This window comes from Peromyscus eremicus, chromosome 3 (genome assembly GCF_949786415.1).
Source record: "Peromyscus eremicus chromosome 3, PerEre_H2_v1, whole genome shotgun sequence".
Taxonomy (NCBI): domain Eukaryota; kingdom Metazoa; phylum Chordata; class Mammalia; order Rodentia; family Cricetidae; genus Peromyscus; species Peromyscus eremicus.
This window is the reverse complement of record NC_081418.1, coordinates 69,012,154-69,033,244: the sequence shown is the minus strand read 5'-3', so window position 1 is coordinate 69,033,244 and position 21,091 is coordinate 69,012,154. Positions and strand designations below refer to the sequence as shown.

Below are 21,091 nucleotides of genomic sequence, written 5' to 3'. Positions count from 1 at the left end.
TCTCTCTATCACTATTGTTCGCAGTCTTGTTTCTCTCAGGTCTGCAAGTTCCTTGCATTTGTGAGCCCCCAACAAGCCATCAGTGAGTGCCACCCCATCTTGGGACGGACTAGACCTGAGGGTGCATGTTTTGATAAAGGGAATTTGGGATTACATAAGGCCTGATTTACAGGGCAAATGCCATGCCTCAGAGAAGGATCTGCCCATTTGCCCTGACTCAGCACTCACAAAAGAAGTGTAAGCCCTTCAATCTGCTATGCGGCTGTCAACTCTGCTAACTGCCTAAAAGCAAGCTGCTGAACTTGCTCTAATATATGTCCTAAGTTGCTGATCACTGCTTAGGATATCCTAGAGTCTTGATTTAGTGTTTTGAACAATTAATCTGTTCACTGATCCCCAACCTTTCGAAGTTCACAGGCAGAGAGCTTTGGGTGGAAAACACAATCCACCTCTTTTTGGGAGAGATCAGTTCAAGACTGCATTCCATTTGGCCAGGAAGATTTTCAAATCAAAGAACACTGGACTTTGACCTGAAAATGAAAGAACCTTTGGGGTTAGCTATATGTACTCACCCCCATCTGGTTCCCCACTTGTCTCTTCTCTTGTGTAGCAGACTTCTGCTCAGTCTTACAATCATGCAGTGTATCCATAGGGAGGGGCTTAGTGATGGTCTTGTTTGAGTGGTCTGAGGACTAACCTCACTCTCCACAATTGCTCTTCTTATGTCATCACCTTCCGCCCTTCCCGTTCCTCACACTCAGCTAGCTCTTCTGGTCTCTACTGTTCCAGACTCATTCTTATCTTGAGTGTAGACTTGCTTTCCCCAATCATGACTGCCTTGCTTTTTTGTGTTTAAGGTCTATGTGAAAGGTACCTTCAACTAATGTGGACTGTGAACCCTACCTCCACCCATGTCTTTCCTGTACTGTGTTCTTTTCTTAGCTCTAATCACTATCTGAAATGTTATTGCTTATGTATTTATGTATGCATTTGCTTGCAGTGGGGGTAATAATAGGCACTTTTTCTGACTACTGTGTCTGGTACCTAGCTCATTGCCTGGCAAATAGTAAACGTGCAGCAGACATTTGTTGCATGAGTGAGGGAAAATGAGGCAAACACACCACCATTTATAAAGGTCCTGAGGCAGCTGGTAGTTCCATGAATGAGATATATCTAAAAACAAATCCAGATCTGGCTGTGTGACACTCAAAAGGATCCAGTGAGTCAGGGTCTTGTTGTTGCGGCAAGGAAAAAGATGAATTTGGGAAACCAGCAAACAAAGGAGATGGGAGCAGAGACTATCCTTGGGGGCTATGCTGTGATAGAAGGCTTAAAGGGGAGGGAGGAGCGGGGCAGGACCTCTGGGCTCTACACAGTGGACCTGAAGTGGGACCTTGTCTTAGTTACTCTTATCTCGATGTCTTTAACCGTGCAAGGACGGACAAAGATGAAGTAGATTAGGTCAAATGAACCTTGTATGGCATCTCTGTCAAAACACTTGTTGATGATTTTGTTGATATGTAGAGATAAGTAGGAATCTGCCTTAATGGTTAAGGTAGCAAAGGAGGCAGACACCAAGGTTTGTCACCCAGTTTAGTCACTGATCACCTGCAGATCCAAGAGCTAGGGCTTTCGGTGAAAGTGGCCTTCAGGTCCTGGAAAGTAACCTAGATCACCGATGTCATCATGGGCTACGCTTAGAAGTGTTTTTACGGCAAAACTAGCCAAGCCTAACTCAAAGCTAGCTGAGCCTAACAGCTCAGCTGCATGACCTCCCAATAGTAGTGATTGTTTTGTTTGGGGTTTTGGGTTTTGGTTTCTTCAGACAGACTATGTAGCCCAAGCTGGCCTAGAACTCAATATGTAGCTTAGACTGGCCTCAGAGTTATGGCAGTCCTCCTGCCTCAGCCTCTTGACTTGTCAGATAACAGGTACATGCCTTGCTAAAATTAGTGAATTTTTTTAAGTCTACTGAAAGACGAGTGAGGTTCAAATGTGTATGTAGGCTAACCCTAGACACCCATCTTCCTCTGTACCTCTTGTCCCTTCCTGTTGCCACCTCTGACTATGGAACATGCCACTCTTAAAGGATATAACAAAACTGCAGGAAGAAGAAGCCTGCCTTACTTGACAGTCTCTAGGAAATGTGACTGTATCACCAAAGGTCTGGTTCCAGCCGTAAAATCCACAATGAAATCAACCCCGGGCTTATGTGCAAACCCTAATTTAGTTCCCTGGATTGAATTCTAAACTGAGAGCATCTCTCATGTAGCCCCTATGAGAATCAGCAGTGTCACTGTGAATGTTTGCCCTGGAGTGAACAGTGCTGGTGCAGGACAGGAAGGACAGGTGAAGGATGACAGTAGACAAGATGGCCACCAGACAGCCTGAGGTCTTCCCAGGGAAGCTCCTCCACTGCGGCTGCTCACAACAGGATGGTGTTAATCAGGGGATCTTTTTGTATCAGCATTGTCAACATTTACTTTCATTTTACACATTGAATTTGCATCTGAAAAGACCAAGTATAATCAACATTTAAAGGATAACACTCAAATTTGCATCTGATTGAGCAGACATGTTAAGTAATTTTAGCCTGGCTGTTGCTAGGGAACCAATTAATAATGCTCCCCATTTCATTAAAAATTGGATTCTGTCTTTGCTTTCGTTTAGCTTCACAGTTCAGCTGCTTGTGCTGTACTTTCTCCCTTGGTAAAGTGTGACAGACAAATTATCGTTTTACTACATTTATTTCTGTGATTACAATGGTTAGTCATATCTGTCAATACAACTTCAAAGCTTTTCTCTTCTAATGCTTTAGGATGGAAAACTGAATTTTAACTGTTAATCATTCTGTTCCTTTATAGCTTATGGGTACTGAGTCATATTTTTGTGAAGGCTTTCCAAATTGTGGGTAACAAAAAAAAATTAAAGCAATCTTCCGTGTTCCGTAATTGCCCCTTCTCTGTATAGTGGCTAATAATTAGAATATTAGGCACTATTCAGAAAGTGACAGACAGCTGATTACACATTCAGCTGCATTTTATTTCCCATGGTTTGTAGATAGACTAGGTTCTGTCTTTTATGCAGTGGGTTTTGATTTTTATGTCTTTATTTTGCATGGTAGCCTCTGTTTTTCTGAAGAATAAATGTTCTTCTAGCTACTATTGTTTCTTCTGAGCCAGTCACCTGGGTAGTTACATCTAGTAGTAACAGCACTTCACAGTTTGATGTTTTGTTGTATTGCCCTGGTTAAAATGCTCATTGAGAGGTAAAATTGGCTGCTAGTCACATGGATTTCACAGCGTTTCAAACACTTTATTTGGATGTTGCGTACAGACACCTCTGATTCTTCAGCTCAGTTAATGGTCATCATACCAAGCCAAGCTCCAGAAGGCAAAAGATAATTTGCTTTTGTTTTTATGGTTCACAACTTTGGAGTTTGGGTTCTGAAGATAGAGTGAGAAGGGCTAGCATTTAAAAGCAGCTGTGAAGTAAAATGTCAGCCTAGCCTCCTCTGTAGCACCGTACCATGTAGGACTGTAAAGCGCTCGGCTGGGGGTGGGGGGGGTGGGGGGGTGTCCTATCCCTGTCCTTCAGGAGCACACAGACTGTTTAAATGGGCCATGGCTTCCCTGGCATATCTCAGACAGTGTGGTTGTTCCTTCAGGGTAAGCCCAAAACCAAGGCTGTCTTCTGAGGCCTCTCTCCTGACTTGCAGGTATACAGCTGTGTCCTCACATGGTCTGATCTCTGTGCATGCACAGTTCATGAGTCTCCCTGAGACTTCATCTCTAGAAATTCAGATTGAATTTGGGCTTACCCTAAGGGCCTCATTGTAATTTAACTACCTCTTAAATGTCAGGGTTACATTCTGGGCACGGGAATTAGATTTTCAACAATTTTAGGAAAACATAGTCAACCAATAGAAGGCATATCACATGTTGCCAACTCTCATTCACTCTTTTGCTTAGTGGTCAAATAATGGAGATGGCCAGAAAGGTGGCAGGAAGCTTGATATTGACTTCTCTGTTTGGATCAGATCTGACCATAAACAGCATTATTACTCTTCCCTCTATTTTTGTTTGTTATTTTGTCCTTTTGGGACATTTTCTGGAGCTACTTTTTCCTGACTTTACTTGATTGGCCATATAGAGATGTACCTGCCTACACACCTCTGTAGGGGTAATGAGATAAAGCATGAATCAGTGAACACTGAATGTTGTCATTGTGCAATGGTGCTGGCCAGCTGATGCTTGGGATGACACAGCTGTGACGAGCTGGGACTTTGTTTCATCTATTCACACGTGGAGGGGTAATGGAAGACAGGCCTCATGAACATCTTAGGCCCAGCCATCCCCAGCCTGTGTCCTCTTCCATGCACATCTGGTAGGCCCTTTAGATCCAACTCTGGCTCAGCCTCACCATGATTACAGGAACCAATCCTATTTGCAGAAGAAGAGTCCTGAAAGTGCCCCAGCTCCAGGTCTGGGTCAACAGTTCCTGTCAGACTAACCCAGGTCACTGTGGTGAGTTCTGGAATTAGGGTCAGAGAATCACATGAGCTGTTGCAGAGGATGTTCCAGATGTGGTGATCTGAGTGGCAGGTTAGGTAGAAGATGTCCTGTCCTAGAAGAAGGGGAGGAGAGACATGAGCCTAGTGAAGTGCTCACATGGCTCAAACATACTTTCAGAAAGGAAGATAGAGATTTTGGATTTCAAATTGGAGCTTAGACTACTTTCATTTCCCCCAGGTTTTAATAATTCATTGAATTAAGCTGAAATAAACAACCCCACTTGCTAGCTGCTGTTAGGTCAAAAGTCTTTTATTTCTAAGGTTTTCGTGAATGCAAAGAATATTCTTTGGTCTTGAAACCTTTTTGTTCCGTGTGAATATTGGCACCAGTCCAGTCTGGAGGCCTCAAGCTTGAAGACAAACTTTGACAGCCTCTGCCATCGTGGGATTCAGCCATCCTAAAAGACCAAAACACGGAAGGGTGATTACAGGTTGAAGAAAAAAATGTAATTGCAACATATGGAACTCCTGCCTAAACAGCACCTGCAGAGGGTTTAACCTGATACATGCAGGTTGATATATTTTGCTCAGCTGAACAGTTTTTTGCTCTGTGTTCTGCCAGATCACAGAGAAAGGTGTAAACCTGAGACCTTAGATACTAGGCACTGTACACAGCCATACCTGTTACATTTGACTTTGTTTTCAGCTTGGACACAATGTAGACTGGTCTTTCACATTTAGAAGACTGAGGAACAGGTGAGCACCAGTTGTCATTTCAGTGCCTGTGATGGGTAGGGTGAAAGTTGGATGACACGTTCCCTCCTTGCATGGGCATCACAGGAAAGAGTAGCATTGATACAGACATGGAACTCGTGTGAAAACCTTCATGCAGCATGCTCCACCTCACAGCTTTGTATATGACTTCCAGACACTGCCAGTCAGTTCCAAATTATGTTTGTAGTTGGGTAATTGCTGTTTTGCACTGTAGATACTGTTAATTGTATTTCTGTTTTATCACTACCTGGGTGCACCAGCTGCCCCACTTCAGGGGGCCCACTGGCCAGAGGCAGCTAAAAGAAACCCTGAGTTTCATGTAGACAGGAAGTAAGAGGAGCAGGGAGTCTGTTATCTGGAAATTTGTGGACTTAGGCTTTAATTTGCTAGCATCATTGAGCTCTCAAGAAACTGCAGGAAGTGGAAATAATTGAGAATGTCAAAATCTTGTTAAAAATACCATCATGTGTGCTTGCTTTGCAGCATGCATTCTATTCTAAAATTGGAACTCTGCAGGAAAGATTGGCAAGGACGATACACACTCACAGTGTTCTGTATTTTACTTATCTGAAATCTCAAAAAAAAAAAAAAAACCCTTTTTATACTCTCCAGCTGAGAGGAACCATTTTCCAATTCAGCTTCCTGTTTTCTCTCTTCCTCTTTGTCACAATTCTAATACCATACCAGTTGTCACATACAGACATATGTGAACTCTGTCACTGATAAGAATTTTGCCAGGCTTTTTGTTGGGTTTCTTCCCCTTTAAACAAATTGTGAAAAATAATATAGTGTCTCCCAAATTATAAGCTTCTGAAAGGCAATCTGTATTGTGTCTCTCCAAGTCAAGCTTCCTCTTGAAAGGTTCGGTGCTAAGGATCTTTTGTCCACTGGGCTGTGGGGATCTCCTTCCTCCTCAGTCAGGGCTTGAGGATCATGGATCATCATCATAAAGACTGCCATGAGTGGACAACCCTGCTTTCCCACCTCAGACAATCAAATGGGAGGGGAGAAGGGAAGAAAGGAAGAAGGAAAAAAAGAAGAAAGGTTCGGGGCAGTCTTACACAATGGGGCCATCCCCAGGAAGAGCTGAAGAGCATCATTTGTCTAAACTCTAGCTAATTAGACCCAACCATTCACAAAAGTCCAAGGTGCTATTTACACAAACATAATAGCACTCATAAAAATCTTATTTTCAGTTGTGACTTTTGTGGGAACTGATATAACTATTCCCAGATAATGAGAACATATTTTATATATGGTATTGGGCCTACTGAGTATTTGTCTGGCTAGGATATACCAGACATTGATTCTATTTCTCACACTGTTCAAATAAATTCGAACTTAATACATTCTTTTAATATGATGATTAATGATTATTCAAAAGAATTGTGACAAAGAAAAATAGGAGAGAGAAACCAGAATGAGAATTTAGAAAATGTCCAATCTATCTCACTTATAAAAAGTAAAAATTGATTTTTTATGTGTGACTGGATTGGTATTTAGGAAGAAACTCAATGCTTCACATATTATACTTTCAGCCTCAACAGTGATAATTTTAACAAAGATATTAAAGTATGAATATATATTTATACCTGCTTAAAATGCAAAAGAACTATGTGAAAACACAGACAATGTCCTTTAGAGTCCTGAACTATATGATTATCTGTGACTTAAAATTCAAAAGGCATTAAATAAATAAATAAATAAATAGGTAAATTTGATTAAATTAAAAAAAAATTTACATGGTAAAAAATACAGTAAAAAAAATCAAAATACATACAAAAATCTGTCTGTAGAAAGCATGCCTCCAAATGAGCATGAGCACACTCCTCAGGGCAGTAGGAAAAGATGCCAGTGGCAGGAGCAGATTGTTCACACAAGAACTGCAGTGCCATTTTTTAAATCTAAGAAAACATGTTCACCTTCACACAAAATAAGAGAAATGTGAACTGATGCACTGCAGGGCTAGCACTTTTCTTTTATCTGAAAAATTCTAAGGAATAACAGTTGTATCCCTGACCTGATGGGGAAGATCTGCACTGTGATTCTCATGAGATCATCAATGGCACTGTCCTAGTGGAGGCAGAGTGGGCAGTCCCTGTCGGGATGATATGCAGTTACCTCTGACCCAGTCTGGCACTGGCGGTTTTTTCTGTTGATATATCTGAATGCTTATAAAATGATACACATAGAAGGTTTTCCATTAGAGCATTGTTTGTATTAGAAAACGTTGGAAGTGATTCAAGTATCCATTAGTAGATGGCTACTTAAATAAACCATGATCCATCTATACAGTGGAACACTGTGTGGCAATTTAAAGAGAACATGGAAATGCTTTATGCACTGATTTGTGAAGATCTCCAAACAGGGTCATTAAATGGAACAAAGCAAGGTATGGAACAATGTGTAGGATGCTCCCTTTGATGTAGAAAGGAGCCAGAGTTTGACCTTATTCATATCTGCTTGTATCTGCATGGAGAAACACTGGGGGATGTTGTCCATGCAGGCTACCACTTGAATGGAGAGCCAGTAGAGCAGCTGCTTCTAATGTCTGGCTGAATGCAGGGGCGGGGGAGCGGGGGACGGACAGCATTGTGCTTTTTTGTAATTTTGATATTTTTGAATTGTGTAAGTTATTTCCTAGTCAAAACAAGTTTTTAAAGTCATACATTTTTTAAAATTCATACATGTTTATGATGCACTGTGATCATATCCATCCCATATTCACCCTTTCTTATCCCTTCCCACTCCTACTGACCCAACTAGTCCCTCTCCTACTTTTATGTCATTTTTATTTGTGACCCACTGAGTTTAATTAGAGTTGCTTGTATAATCATGGGTAGGGAGTTGTTTACTGGAGCACAGGCAACTTACCAGTGGCTACACTACTGAAGAAAATTACCCCCTTTCCTCCAGCAGCCATTAACGGCCAGTAGCTCCTTAGGAAGGGATGGGCATCCCAAGCCCCTCTCCCACTCCTGTTGATAGCCCAGTCTTGTGCAGATCTTGAGCAGGCAGCAACAGCTGTTGTGGGTCATGAGTGCAATGGCCATGCCATGTCCAAAAGACAGCATTTCATGGTACTCTTCCCCATCCTCTGGCTCTTACATTCTTCCCCACCTACATCCACACTGTTTGGTGGGCCTTAGAAGGATAATGTAGCTATTCTGCTTAGGGCTAAGCACAGAACTATCACTTATTCTTAGTATTATGACCAATTATGAATGTCTTCATTAACTGTTGTTGTTCACTGTAAAAAGGAGCTTCTCTGCCCAAGGCTGAGAGCAGCACTAATCTCTGAGTATAAACAGATATTTAGAATACATCCATTTAGTAAAACAAAACTAGTAGACCCCCCTGAAGGGCCTGTGACCTCCCCAGGCTTTTGGCCAGGTTTACAGAACAAGGTATTGTACTCCATGGGAGAGTATTCTCAAGTCTAAGCAGAGTAGTTGGTTATCCCCCAAACAGTCATGTGACTATCATACTATAGTCATATCTTGCCTTGCAGGTTGGTATTGTAGCACACAGGATCCACAGCTAAGTAAAACCATGGATGACTTTTCTCTCTCCACAGCCTACTTAGGTACTGTGAATATTAGCCAATTCGGGGGAAGCTCCAAGGCATCTCCAGCATGCTTTCTCTTTGTCCTTCAGCTATCATCTAGTTTCTGGTGGGCAACCAGGAGCAATGTCAGTAGCCTGTATTATTTGGGATCCTCTGGGACCCCATGGACAATAGTAACTAAGAGGGAGGTAACCTGTGCCTGGCACTTGGATCTTTTTGAACTTTGGTTAAAAAACTATGGCTTTGGGCTACAGAAAGGGCTTAGCATTAAGGGTATGTACAGTTCTTAGAGAGAACCAAAGTTTGGTCCTCAGCTGCTCTAGGGACATCTGACACCTCTGGTCTCCATAGTCACATGCACTCACATGCTCATAGACACACAGAGACATGTAATAAAACAATAAAATAAATCTTAAAACAAAAATATGTTATCTGGAATGCATTGCCCGCCTATTCAGGGCACCCCTTTGCAAACATTGTTTCCCCTACAACTGTATATTTTTGTTAGTAAGGCATGGCTTTCTCACACATTCTTAGCTTGGTCACTGCTCTCCCCACACCTTTCCCCCATCTACCCCATCTCCATTTAAGCTTTTCATTACCAGGCAAACCCTTCCCAACACATTCATATCACATGAAGTTACATGTTTTTAAACTGCATGTCAGTGGCACACTAACCTAGAATTTATCTGTTTGGACCATCGGCTGCAGCTGCCTGATTGGGGCATGTGTGTTCTTTTCCCGAGCTGTGCTATGGAGGATGGTAACCATGAGGCACATTGGGATATTGAGTATCCAAACTGCGGCTTGTCTAAACTGAGATGTACTTTGAGGGTGACTGTTTTAGAAAATTTAGTACAAATAGAGATCATAAACCATCTCAGTTGTAATTTTAAAGGTGTTGGTTACATGTTAAGTGATAATATTTTGGATTGGGGAACTTAAAACATATCATTGTATTAGTTTAATTTCTTCTTTCCTACTTTACATGTGGCTACTAGAACATTTAAAATTACATATGTGGCCTGGTTCTGTGGCTTTCACTTTATTTTGTTTGCATAGTGCTGATGTAGTCTCCTGCCCATTCTTAGTGTATCTTCTAGAATTACTGTAGAAACAAAAGTACAACCCAATAATAATCATGTCATTTCCTGGTTTTAAGCATTACTTTGACTCTCCTCTTTCTTAGAGACCATTGTAACAGTCCAAGACACCTCCCTTACCCACCCCCACTGCCCTCAACAAAGGCTGCTGTTCTTTCCTCTCTGGACTCCCTGGGCTTCTACATGGGAGTTTGTTGTTGTTTTAACACCATGGGCTTTCTGTTTGCAGTCCTTTCACCTCCACCTCCGCTCCAATGCCTAGAAAGCTCCTACTTACCCTGCAAGCCCAGTTCTTGTGGCTCCATTGGTGAAGCATTCCTGTTCCCCTTTTCCCTCTTCTCATCTTCCTCCTCCTCTTCTCCTGGGGCACTGGGCATTGAATTCAGAGCCTCCATTATGCTGGGCAAGCACTCCATCACTGAGCTACGCCATAGCCCCGCCCCATTTTCTAACGTCTCCTTTGTCTATGTTTGTACTTAGTCGTTTGATACCAGATACCTTATGAGGTTCCATAGCAGACCCGAGTTCCTCAAAGGCAGAACATGTGCTGTACTCTGTGCTTCCAGAGCCTGATACTTCAGTAGAATCCCAAAAAGATCATTAGAAAAATTGGAATTTGTCATGCTTTGCCCTGTTTGCCTAGGGTAGTTCTATGTGGTCTGTTTACTGAGAAAAGAAAGCTTGAACTCAGATCTTCCTTGGTTAGGGAAAAATTTCTTTAGAACACTCTGGCTTTACACAGACAGCTTCCCCACCACCACCAACAACAAAAACAATGGCAGGCACACTGTGGAGACTTCGGGAGCCTGGAGGATACAGTGGGCTCTAGTTTCCAGGCTGGGGTTAGACTGAAAAGTGAGAGGTATTTGTGTTCAATCCAGACAGCAGATTTCTCCAAGCTGGCAGGGTGCCCATGCTTCCAGAAGGTAAGTGTGTCAGGTTGTGGCTAGGAGGTGGAGGGTAGTCAGATCTAGGAGGGCCACAAGCTGAAGTCATGAAGTTCCCCATGGGCTCTCCACTGCCTCTCACTTCTGTGACCCTCTCTGTGGAGAATTATTCCTGATACTAATCTTCCTGTCACCCTTCTCTTCTGCTCCTGTGGATTTAAAGTTTTGCTCAAAAGAGAAATGAGGAGCAGGAAACAGAATACCCAAGACCCGTGGAGCAAAGATTTTTAGAAAGAAAAACTGGAATTTTGGAAGAATCTCCAGCCTTAGCTGGGTAAACAGGAAAGGCAGAAAATCTTTGCACCCAGATTTTCAGAGGGCTGTTGTGTTGAAGCAGGTTTGCTTCCGATGGGAGACACTAGTTTGTGTAGCTCTTAGGCTGAAAAGATACTATCAGCTGACAACTCTTTCTCTAGCATTCCTGTGAGTGCTGGTAGTGTTGTGGAAAATGCTAGAAAGAAAACCTGGCTGCCGCTGACCTAGTGCCTAGAGTTTAGTCAAGTTGCCTCACTTCTGTAAGCCTCATGCTTCAGTAAAATGGGTTGTGGAGACACTCTGCCTTCTAAGTATTACAAGACAGAAGTATGGATGCAAGAACCCAGCATTGTCTGGTTCACAGTGCATTGGAAAACAGGAATGGTAGGGATATAGATTTTCCTTTGCAGTGGCCTTGTATGGAAGTATCATAAGAGTACACATAAGGCCAGCAAAGAGTATGTTGGGCTGTTGTGGTTGCTCTCTAGTGGCTTTGGGTTACAGTTCTTCAGAGACTCATGCCCATTGTGGGGGAGAGGAAAGGGGGGAAAGGAGTCAACACATAGAGAGGTGGTTGGACTGTTAGTCCACAGGGATTCCCTCTGCCCCTTTGATCCTGTTTGTAAAGTGAAGATGCATCTTTGCCATCTCAGCGAGGCTGCATTGTTTCTATGCAGTGGCAGAAGCATTTGGCAGCCCTATGTCATTGTTTGCAAGACATTAATTCACTGAAGTAGACTCCCAGTACTTAGAAACCACTACCTTGAATAGCTCCAGAGGGAGAGGAGACCACTTTCTCCCTTCAGGAGTATATCCATATGCCAAAGTCAAGAGTCTCCTGGGCTCAGTTCTTGACATTGTTCTCATGAGCTTAGCCAGCTTGATCCTGGGCAGCCCATATCTATCTCTTTACGTATTTATTACTTCTTTGTGGTAAAACCATAGAAATTTCTAGCTTTTGAAAATAATAGTGCATTATGGTTATCTCCAATTGTCCTACTTTGCAGAAGCCCAGCACAACTTATTTCCCCATCTACTTGTTACTTAGTGCTCATTAGCTGACCTTTAACTCCCCCTCCCTCCTCTCCACTACTCCAAGTGCTCTCTCTGACCTTCGGTAACCACCAGCCTGCTCCGCACTTCTGTGAGATCAGTCTTTTTAGATCCAAACTTAAATGAGATTGTGCAATACCTGCCTTTCTATGCCTGGCTTATTCCACTTAATATATGGATCTCCCATTTCATCAGTGTCTTTAGAAACCTCATTATGTTACCTTTTTAAAATTTTTATATTTAAAATTTTTTTCTTTCCTTTTACATACCAACCCCTGTTCCCTCTCCCTCCCTTCTCTCGCGCCCCCCACTCCACCATCTCACCTCCATCCCCTCCTCATAGAGGATAAGGCCTCCCTTGGGTAGTTAACAGAGGCTGGCATACCAAGTTGGGGCTGGACCTAGACCCTCTCCCAGTATCAAGGCTAAGTAAGGCATAGAGAATGGGGTCTAAAAAGCGAGTTTGTGTACCTGGGATAAGTCCTGGTCCCATTGCTATGAACTTTCCTCATAGCACTGCTTTCTTAGTATCCCATAAGTTTAGGTATGTTGTGCATTCATTTTGTTGAATTCTAGGAAGTCTTTAATTTCTTTCTTTATTTCTTCCTTGACCCAGTGATGATTCAGTTGAGCATTGTTCAGTTTCCATGAGTTTGTAGGCTTTCTGCATTTTGTGTTGTTGTTGAATTCTAACTTTAAGCCATGATGGTCCAATAAGAACACAGGGGGTTATTCCAATTTTTTTTGTATCTGTTGAGATTTATTTTGTTACTGCATATGTGGTCAGTTTTGGAGAAGGTTCCATGGGGTGCTGAGAAGAATGTATAGTCTTTTGCGTTTGGGTGAAATGTTCTATAGATGTCTGTTAGGTCCATTTGAGTCATAACATCTGTTAGTTCCCTTATTTCTCTGTTAAGTTTCTGTCTGGCAGACCTGTCCAGTGGTGAGAGAGGGGTGTTGAAGTCTCCCACTATTAGTGTGTGGGATTTGATGTGCGAGTTGAGCTTTAGTAATGTTTCTTTTACAAATGTAGGTGCCCTTATATTTGGGGCATAAATGTTCAGAATTGAGACTTCATCTTGATGGATTTTTTCTGTGAGGAATATGAAATGCCCTTCTTCATCTCTTTTGATTGATTTTAGTTTGAAGTCTATTTTGTTAAATATTAGGATAGCTACACCAGCTTGTTTCTTAGGTCCATTTGATTGGAAAGTCTTGATCCAATCTTTTACTCTGAGGTAATGTCTGTCTTTGATGTTGAGGTGTGTTTCTTGTATGCCGCAGAAGGATGGATCCTGTTTTCTTATCCTTTCTGTTAGCCTATGTCTTTTTATAGGCAAATTGAGTCCATTGATATTAAGGGATATTAATGATCAGTGATTGTTAATTCCTGTTATTTTTGGTGGTAGTGTGTGTATGTTTCTCCTCTTTGGGATTTGCTGGTAGGAGGTTATCTATTGCCTGTGTTTTGGTGGTTGGAATTTTCCTTCTAGTACTTTCTACAGGACTGGATTTGTGGATATGTAATATTTAAGTCTGGTTTTGTCATAGAATATCTTGTTTTCTTTATCTACAGTGATTGAAAGCTTTTCTGGGTATAGTAGTCTGAGCTGGCATCTGTGGTCTCTTAGTATCTGCAGAACGTCTGTCCAGGACCTTCTGGCTTTCAGAGTTTCCATTGAGAAGTCGGATGTAATTCTGATAGGTTTGCCTTTATATGTTCCTTGACCTTTTTCCTTTGCTGCTCTTTATATTCTTTCTTTATTCTGTATATTTAGTGTTTTGTCATTATGTCTGTTTAGATCTGTTGCTCATGATTAAAATTATGTGTATGAATGTTTTGCCTTTGTGTACCATGTCTGGTATCTTCATAAGTCAGAAGATGGTGCCAGATCCTCTGGAACTGGAGTTAGAGCCAGTTTAAGATGCCATGTTGGAGCTGGGAATTGAATCCTGGCCCTCTTGCAAGAACAACCAATACTCTTAAGCACTGAGGCATTTCTTCAGCACTGTATTGTCTGGTTTCAATCTGATAATTTGGGTGTTTGGGACTATCAAATTGTTCTAGCTCTTATATTCAAATGACAGAATGACTTCGTTTATAATTTGAGAGACCATCATTTCTTTCTCCTGCCTGAATTCTGTGCTCAGGATTTCAAGTATTATATTGAATTAAAGTGATAAAAAATGGGTACCCATGTCTTCTTTCAGGCCTTAGAAAGCTTTTGGTGCCCTCCACTATGGCTTTAACTATGGACTTTCTATATACATCTTTCACTATGTAAAGCCATTTCCCTCATTTTATGGATGTAGCAATGGAGTGTGTAGACTATCATTTCTTCATCCATTCGCCCCTTGTCAGTAATGTTGGACTGAGCATGAATACCTCCTCAAGACACTGACTTGTTTTTCTTTGGGTATATACTCAGAAGTTATCTACATCCAAATGAGATCACATGATAGATAGTTCTGCATTTAATTTTTAGGACCCTCCATACTGCTTTTCATAATGACTGTAATAATTGACATTTCTACAAACTGTGCAAGAGAGAGGCCGTTTTTCATCACAGTGCCTGGGAGATGATCAGATCAGTGAGATGCTGAGTAAGTTAATCGTAGAGGAACTGAGAAACTGGCAGAGAAGTGTAAAGACTACGCGGGCTGGTTTGATTACAGAGGAAGATGAGCTTAGAAACCAAGAAGTGTGGGTTCTTGTGCCAAGATGTGGTGGAAGAAGCATCCCGAGGAGGCTCCTGCTTAGTGCTCTGGAGACTTAATAAATTTGTCATTGCTGAAAAGGTAAACATAAAGAGAGGTCAGAGAGTTAATCCAGTCAGTAAATTAGCCAGGCCTGAGCATGAGTGTGTCAGCTAGGAAAAGTGATGCTGAGCATGGTCTCTGGCACAGAGTAAGAACTGAACATGTCCGTTGATTAAATAAATGGACACAGTAAAGATGGTTATATAACCAGCTGAAGAGTCAAGGCTGTCTCCTGAGTTAATTATCACTCTGACTTCAGCAAAAGTCCGTCTTCTGAAGAGGAGTTATTGCATTCTACCCACTGTTTCATTTACTGGACCTTCACGCCCGGGAGGTCATATTTCAACCATACAGAGCACATGCTTTCCCAGCTCTGGGAAGTGAGACGTGCCTGGATGAACTGCTGTAGATATGCCTTTACACTTGTGTTCTTTTGATTTAATAAATCGCCTCTATGAAAATGTTTAGTTCTGTCTTGGGATATGGAAAGCAGAGTATTCATTCTTCACGGACACACTAAATTAGATATGAATGTCCAGTAATAGAAATTGTGACTGTTTATTCTTTCCTTGGAGCCACTATAGACTGACATTTTATTTTGGTAAGATCATGTCCTATGAGGTCATCACATCCTTTATTTCTGCACCTCAGACTGGCAACATTTTACTTAACCTAGTGGTCTCTGGCTTAGGCTGCTGCTTGGGTGACTTGAGTTGAGAAGCCAGCCAAGACACTGAGTCCTCATTCGTGACTTTCATGATGTACTTTGTGGGACACATCTCTGGGCTTCATGCATTCAGAATGAGAAACCCAGAGGTTACAGATTACAGGAACATCCTTGGCCTTCCCAGCACTTGACTATAGGTCAGATGACCCTGTGGTCAGTACTATGCTTTATGTTCTCTACAGGTGACTTGGCTGGGCTTCTGCATGGCTTAACATTTGCAGAGTATGCACATGCTTTTAAAAATACACAAAAGTGCTTCAGGAGGCTGACTGTAAAACTGTATGGGATGAAAAGTGCCTTCAGACACTAGTGAGAGTCTGTGGTTTGGTTAGTGTTTAGGAGCAAATTAAAAGGCACACCTGTAAGACAAGATTAGGTGACAGATTTATTCCAGGTTTGAACTTCAGCTGTTTGGAACTACTCAAAGTTTGGATGCTGCTGCTTCAGTTACAAGTTTGTAGTCACCTCTGTCCCCAGTTCCGGGAATAAAGCCACTGAGACAGAACCCAAGTAACTTAACAAAACTCAGGAACTCTCGAGAACTCACAGGAAGTCCTGTGAGTTCTCTAGGTGCTTCAGGCCCAGCTGTATGTGAGTCCACCAAACCGTAAGACCCCTGTGGAAGATAAAAGTGTAAACATGAACCTGTGTTTCCAGAACCAATGGAATTCAGTCTCCTGTCGTATGTAGCTAAGTATTTTGTACTGGAGTGCACACGTGGTGTTGGAGCTAAAAGGAGTATTTACATGAAGCCTGTCAGAGGCATGCTTGGTATGAACACCACAAGTGATTTACCTCACTGATTTGTTTAAAATTCTCAGTCATATTCTAGACTGGCATAGCTTTTATTTGCCAGATGTTCTGTACAATGAAGGGAGTAACGGCCACATGACAAATAAAATAAAGGTACTGTGCTCAGTCCTCATCAACAGAGGTCCGTCATGGCATGTTAAAAGGTGATTTCTCCTGCTTGGCAGAAAGCCTGGATATAGAATGCAGTAGTTACATGTCTCAGTCCCTGTATCTCCCAAGACACCACAGTTCTCTTGATTGAGGCATGTTACAGCCTCTGCACTGACACTCACAAGCCAAATGCATGCCTGCTGGAGGAGTGCTGTAGAAGCACTGAGTCCAGAATTCCTGACTTGTCTGTAATGAAAATTACAGACTGTTGTGATATTAGACCAATATGAAAAGCAAGTGAAAAGAAAAAGATACTGCTTCTCAGAGCATGGCATGTAAACAGTGTGAGGTGGATCCTTTGGTCTGCTGCCTACCCATTCATCTTCTCTAGTTTCACCACGCCATAGGCTGATATCAGCTGTAACACAGCATCTGAAGTAAAAGCAGTTTTTGACACCTGCTGGAATTTTACACAGGCTCCAGCACATTCTGTGCATCATCCTTGAAGAAGTTTCCCATTCTACCTGATTCTTCTTGGGAATGTGCTGTTACTACTAGGAGTGTTCTGAAGTTTATCTGCAATAACTTCTCATTAGTGTTGTGAGTGGAAGGTATTGTTGACCCCTAAAGGTTACAGCACTAGAAAGTATTTTAAAAAACCATTCTTTTTATTGAAAATAGATTCTTCTTTTATATAATATATTTTGAACACAGTTTCCCCTCCCTCCACTCCTCCAGCTCCTCTCCTTCTCTCCCCTAGTTCCGCTCCTCTTTTTCTCTTCAGAAAAGAGCAGGCCTCCCAAAGATATCAACCAAACATGGCTATAACCAAACAATAAGACTATACACATACCCTAATATCAAGGCTGGACAAGGCAACCCAATAGGAGGAAAAAGGTTCTAAAAGCAGGCAAAAGAGTCAGAGACAGCCCTTACTCCTACAGTTAGGAGACCCACAAAAACACCAAGCTAACAGCTATAACATAAATACAGAGGAACTGGTGCAGACCGCTGCAGGCCCTGTGCTTGCTACTTCATCCAGCCCCTATGAGGCTATATGCATCTTGTGTAGTTGATTTGGTAGGACATGTTCTCCTGGTGTCCTCAACCCCTCTAACTCCTACAATCCCCCCTCTTCTGTGGGGTTCCCCAGCTCAAAGGGGAGGGACCCAATGGAGACCTCCAATTTAGACTGTCTGCACAAAATGTCTGGCTGTGGGTCTCTGCATCCATTCCCATCTGCTGCCAGAGGAGCCTTTCTGATGACAATTGGACAAAGCACTGATCTATGAGTATAACAAAATATCATTAGGAATCACTTCATTGATTTTTTTTTAACCAGTCCTATTTGGTTCTGCCCTAGCTATGGGCTATTCAGTCTCCAGTTCCTGGCCATCTGAGTAATGTCAGGCATGGGCTCCCTCTCCTGGAGTGGGACTCAAGTTAAATCAGACATTAGCTGGACATTCCCACAAGTTCTGGGTCTGAGTTACCTCACTAAGGATGATTTTTTTTTCCAGTTTCATCCATTTGCCTGCAAATTTTATGATGACATTTTTTTAGCAGCTGAGTAACACTCCATTGTGTACCACATTTTGTTTATCCATTCTTCTGTTGAGAGATGGCAGGGTTGTTTCCAGTTTCTGGCTATTATGAATAAAGCCATAATGAACATATGTCCTTGTGGTAGGATGGAGTATCCTTTGGGTATATGTCCAAGAGTGATATAGCTGTGTTTTGAAGTAGGTCCATTCCCAATTTTTTGAGGAACTACCATATTGAATTCCAAAGTGGCTGTATAAGTTTGCACTCCCACCAGCAATGGAGGAATGTTCCCCTTGCTCCACATCCTTGCCAGCATGAGCTATCACTTGTGTTATTGATCTCAGCTATTCTGATAGGTATAAGATGGAATCTCAGAGTTGTTTTGATTTGCATTTCCCTGATGGCTAAAGATGCTAAACATTTCTTTGAGTATTTCTCAACCATTTGAGATTCTTATGTTGAAAATTTTCTGTGCAGATATGCACCCCATTTTTTAATTGAATTATTTGGGGTTTTGATACCAGTTTCTTGAGTTCTTTATATATTTTGGATGCTAGCCCTCTATCAGATGTATAGCTGGTAAACATCTTTTCCCATTCTGCAGGCTGACCTGACAGTGTCCTTTACCTTACAGAAGCTTTTCAGTTTCATGAGATCCCATTTATTTATTGTTGATCTTAGTTCCAGCACTATCAGTGTTCTGTTCAGGAAGTTGTCTCCTGTGCCAATGTATTCAAGGCTATTCCCTGCTTTCTCTTCTATCAGGTTCAGTGTTTCTGGTTTTATGTTAAGGTCTTAATCCATTTGGACCTGAGTTTTGTGAAAGGCGATAAATATAGGTCTATTTGCATTCTTCCACATGCAGACATCTCGTTTGACCAGCACCATTTGTTGATGCTTTCTTTTTTCAGTGTGTATTTCTGGCTTCTTTGTCAAAAATCAGGTGTTCATAGGCAGGTGTGTGGGTTTATGTCTGGATCTTTAATTCAATTCCATTGATCAACCTATATGTTTTTATGCCAATATCATATGGTTTTTATTTCTATAGCTATGTAGTACAACTTGAAATCAGGGATGATGACAGCTCCTGCAGTTCTTTTATCATTCAGGAGTATTTTAGGTATCCTGGATTATTGTTTTTCCATATGAAGTTGAAAATTGTCCTGTAAAGAATTGTGTTAGAATTTTAATGGGGATTGCATTAATTCTGTAGATTGCTTTTGGTAGAATGGCTATTTTTACTATGTTAATCTTACCGATCCATGATCATGGGAGAGTCTTTCCATCTTCTGATGTTTTCTCTAATTTCTTTCTTCAAAGACTTGAAGTTTTTAATCATACAAGTCTTTCATTTGCTTGGTTGGAGTTACCCCAAGATATTTTATATTATCTGTAGATATTGTGAAAGGTGTTGTTTCCCTGATTTCTTTTTCAGTCCTTTTTTTGTTTGTTTGTATATAGGAGAGCTACCAATAATCATTATTTTTATTTTAGTTAATCTTGTATCCAGCCACTTCACTGAAGGTGTTTCTCAGCTGTGGGAGTTCCCTGGTGGAATTTTTCAGGTCACTTATGTATACTATCATATCATCTGCAAATAACAATACTTTGACCTCTTCCTTTCTAACTTTTATCCACTGATCTCCTTCATTTGTCTTATTGATCTAGCTAAAACTTCAAATATTATTGAATAGATAGGGAGAGAGTAAACAGCCTTGTCTTGTTCCTGATTTTAGTAGAATTTCTTTGAGTTTCTCTGCATTTGATTTGATGTTGACAATAGGCTTATTGTCTGTTGATGTTGTAAATTGTCTTATTATGTTTAAGTGTGTCCCTTGTATCCCTAATCCCTAGGACTTTTAACTTGAAGGGGTGTTGGATTTTGCCAAAGGCCTTTTCTACATCTAATGAGATGATCATATGGGTTTTTTTTTTTCAGTTTGTTTATATGGGGGATTACATTGACTGATTTTTGGATGTTGAACCATCCATGCATCTCTGGGAGGAAGCCTATCTGATCATGGTGGATGATCTTTTTGATGTATTCTTAGATTTGGTGTGCAAGTGTTTTATTGAGTATTTTTGCATATATACTCATGAGAAAAAAAATAATTCTCTTTGTTGAGTCTTTATGTGGTTTGGGTATTTTTTTCTTTTTATTTATTCTTTGTGTCTTTCACATCATGTATCTCCATCACATTCATTTCCCCGTCCCTTTGTATCCACTTTCTGCCCTTTCAGCCTATCCCCCAAAATAAAATAAAATAAAATTTAGGAGAAAAAAGGAGAGAAAGAAGGAAAATCTCGTTGTGGAAGCTGTACTGTGACACAATGAGTCATGCAATAAACTCTTTTATACATATATCTTTACTTGCAAGTGTTCATTGCAATGGGTCATTGGTCTGGTTTGAGGCCTCTGGTTTCTGCTACACTATTGATGCTGGGCCCTCACTGGTTATCTTGCTATTCCCTTGTGTTATGGAAATTCTGAAGTTTTGGGTTTTCAGGACTGGTCCCTTCACATGCTCCAGATCACAGATGGGGTGAGTGTTGGGGTGGGCCAACACATAACCCTGGTTCTGGGCTTGGGTAGTTGCAGGGTTGGTCAGCCTGCCAGCTCTCCCTTATCCTCATCACCAAGGTGAACTCTCCTGCATTTTCCTGGCTAGTTCACTCCTTACAGGGATGAGCAAGGGGTGGGGCCAGTTCTCCTGCTTTCATGTGCTCAGGGTTGGACCTCCCATAGCTACACCTTCCAAGTCAGCTCTACTGTGTTGTCCAGGCATGGCATGGGGCCACTCTCCAGAGTGCTGTAGCTAAAGAGGGGCAAAGCCAGCTCTCCCACCTGCCTCAGGTGTTGATGGGGGCTGGGATTTCTCTCCCCCCACCCATGCTGCCACATGACCACATGACAGGTGAGAAATGAGGACAGTTCTCCCATGC

General features: G+C 41.6%; 1 protein-coding gene and 1 non-coding gene across 2 annotated transcripts in view; both read left to right on the top strand.

Annotated features, from left to right (window-relative positions):
• The window catches only part of Jazf1 (JAZF zinc finger 1), a 315,105-nt gene that overhangs the window by 54,538 nt on the left and 239,476 nt on the right, over positions 1 to 21,091 (top strand). The window lies entirely within an intron of this gene.
• Positions 6,162 to 6,282, top strand: LOC131907561 (small Cajal body-specific RNA 20). Its single transcript, XR_009378464.1, has one exon. It is a non-coding gene; the product is annotated as a small Cajal body-specific RNA 20 (non-coding RNA).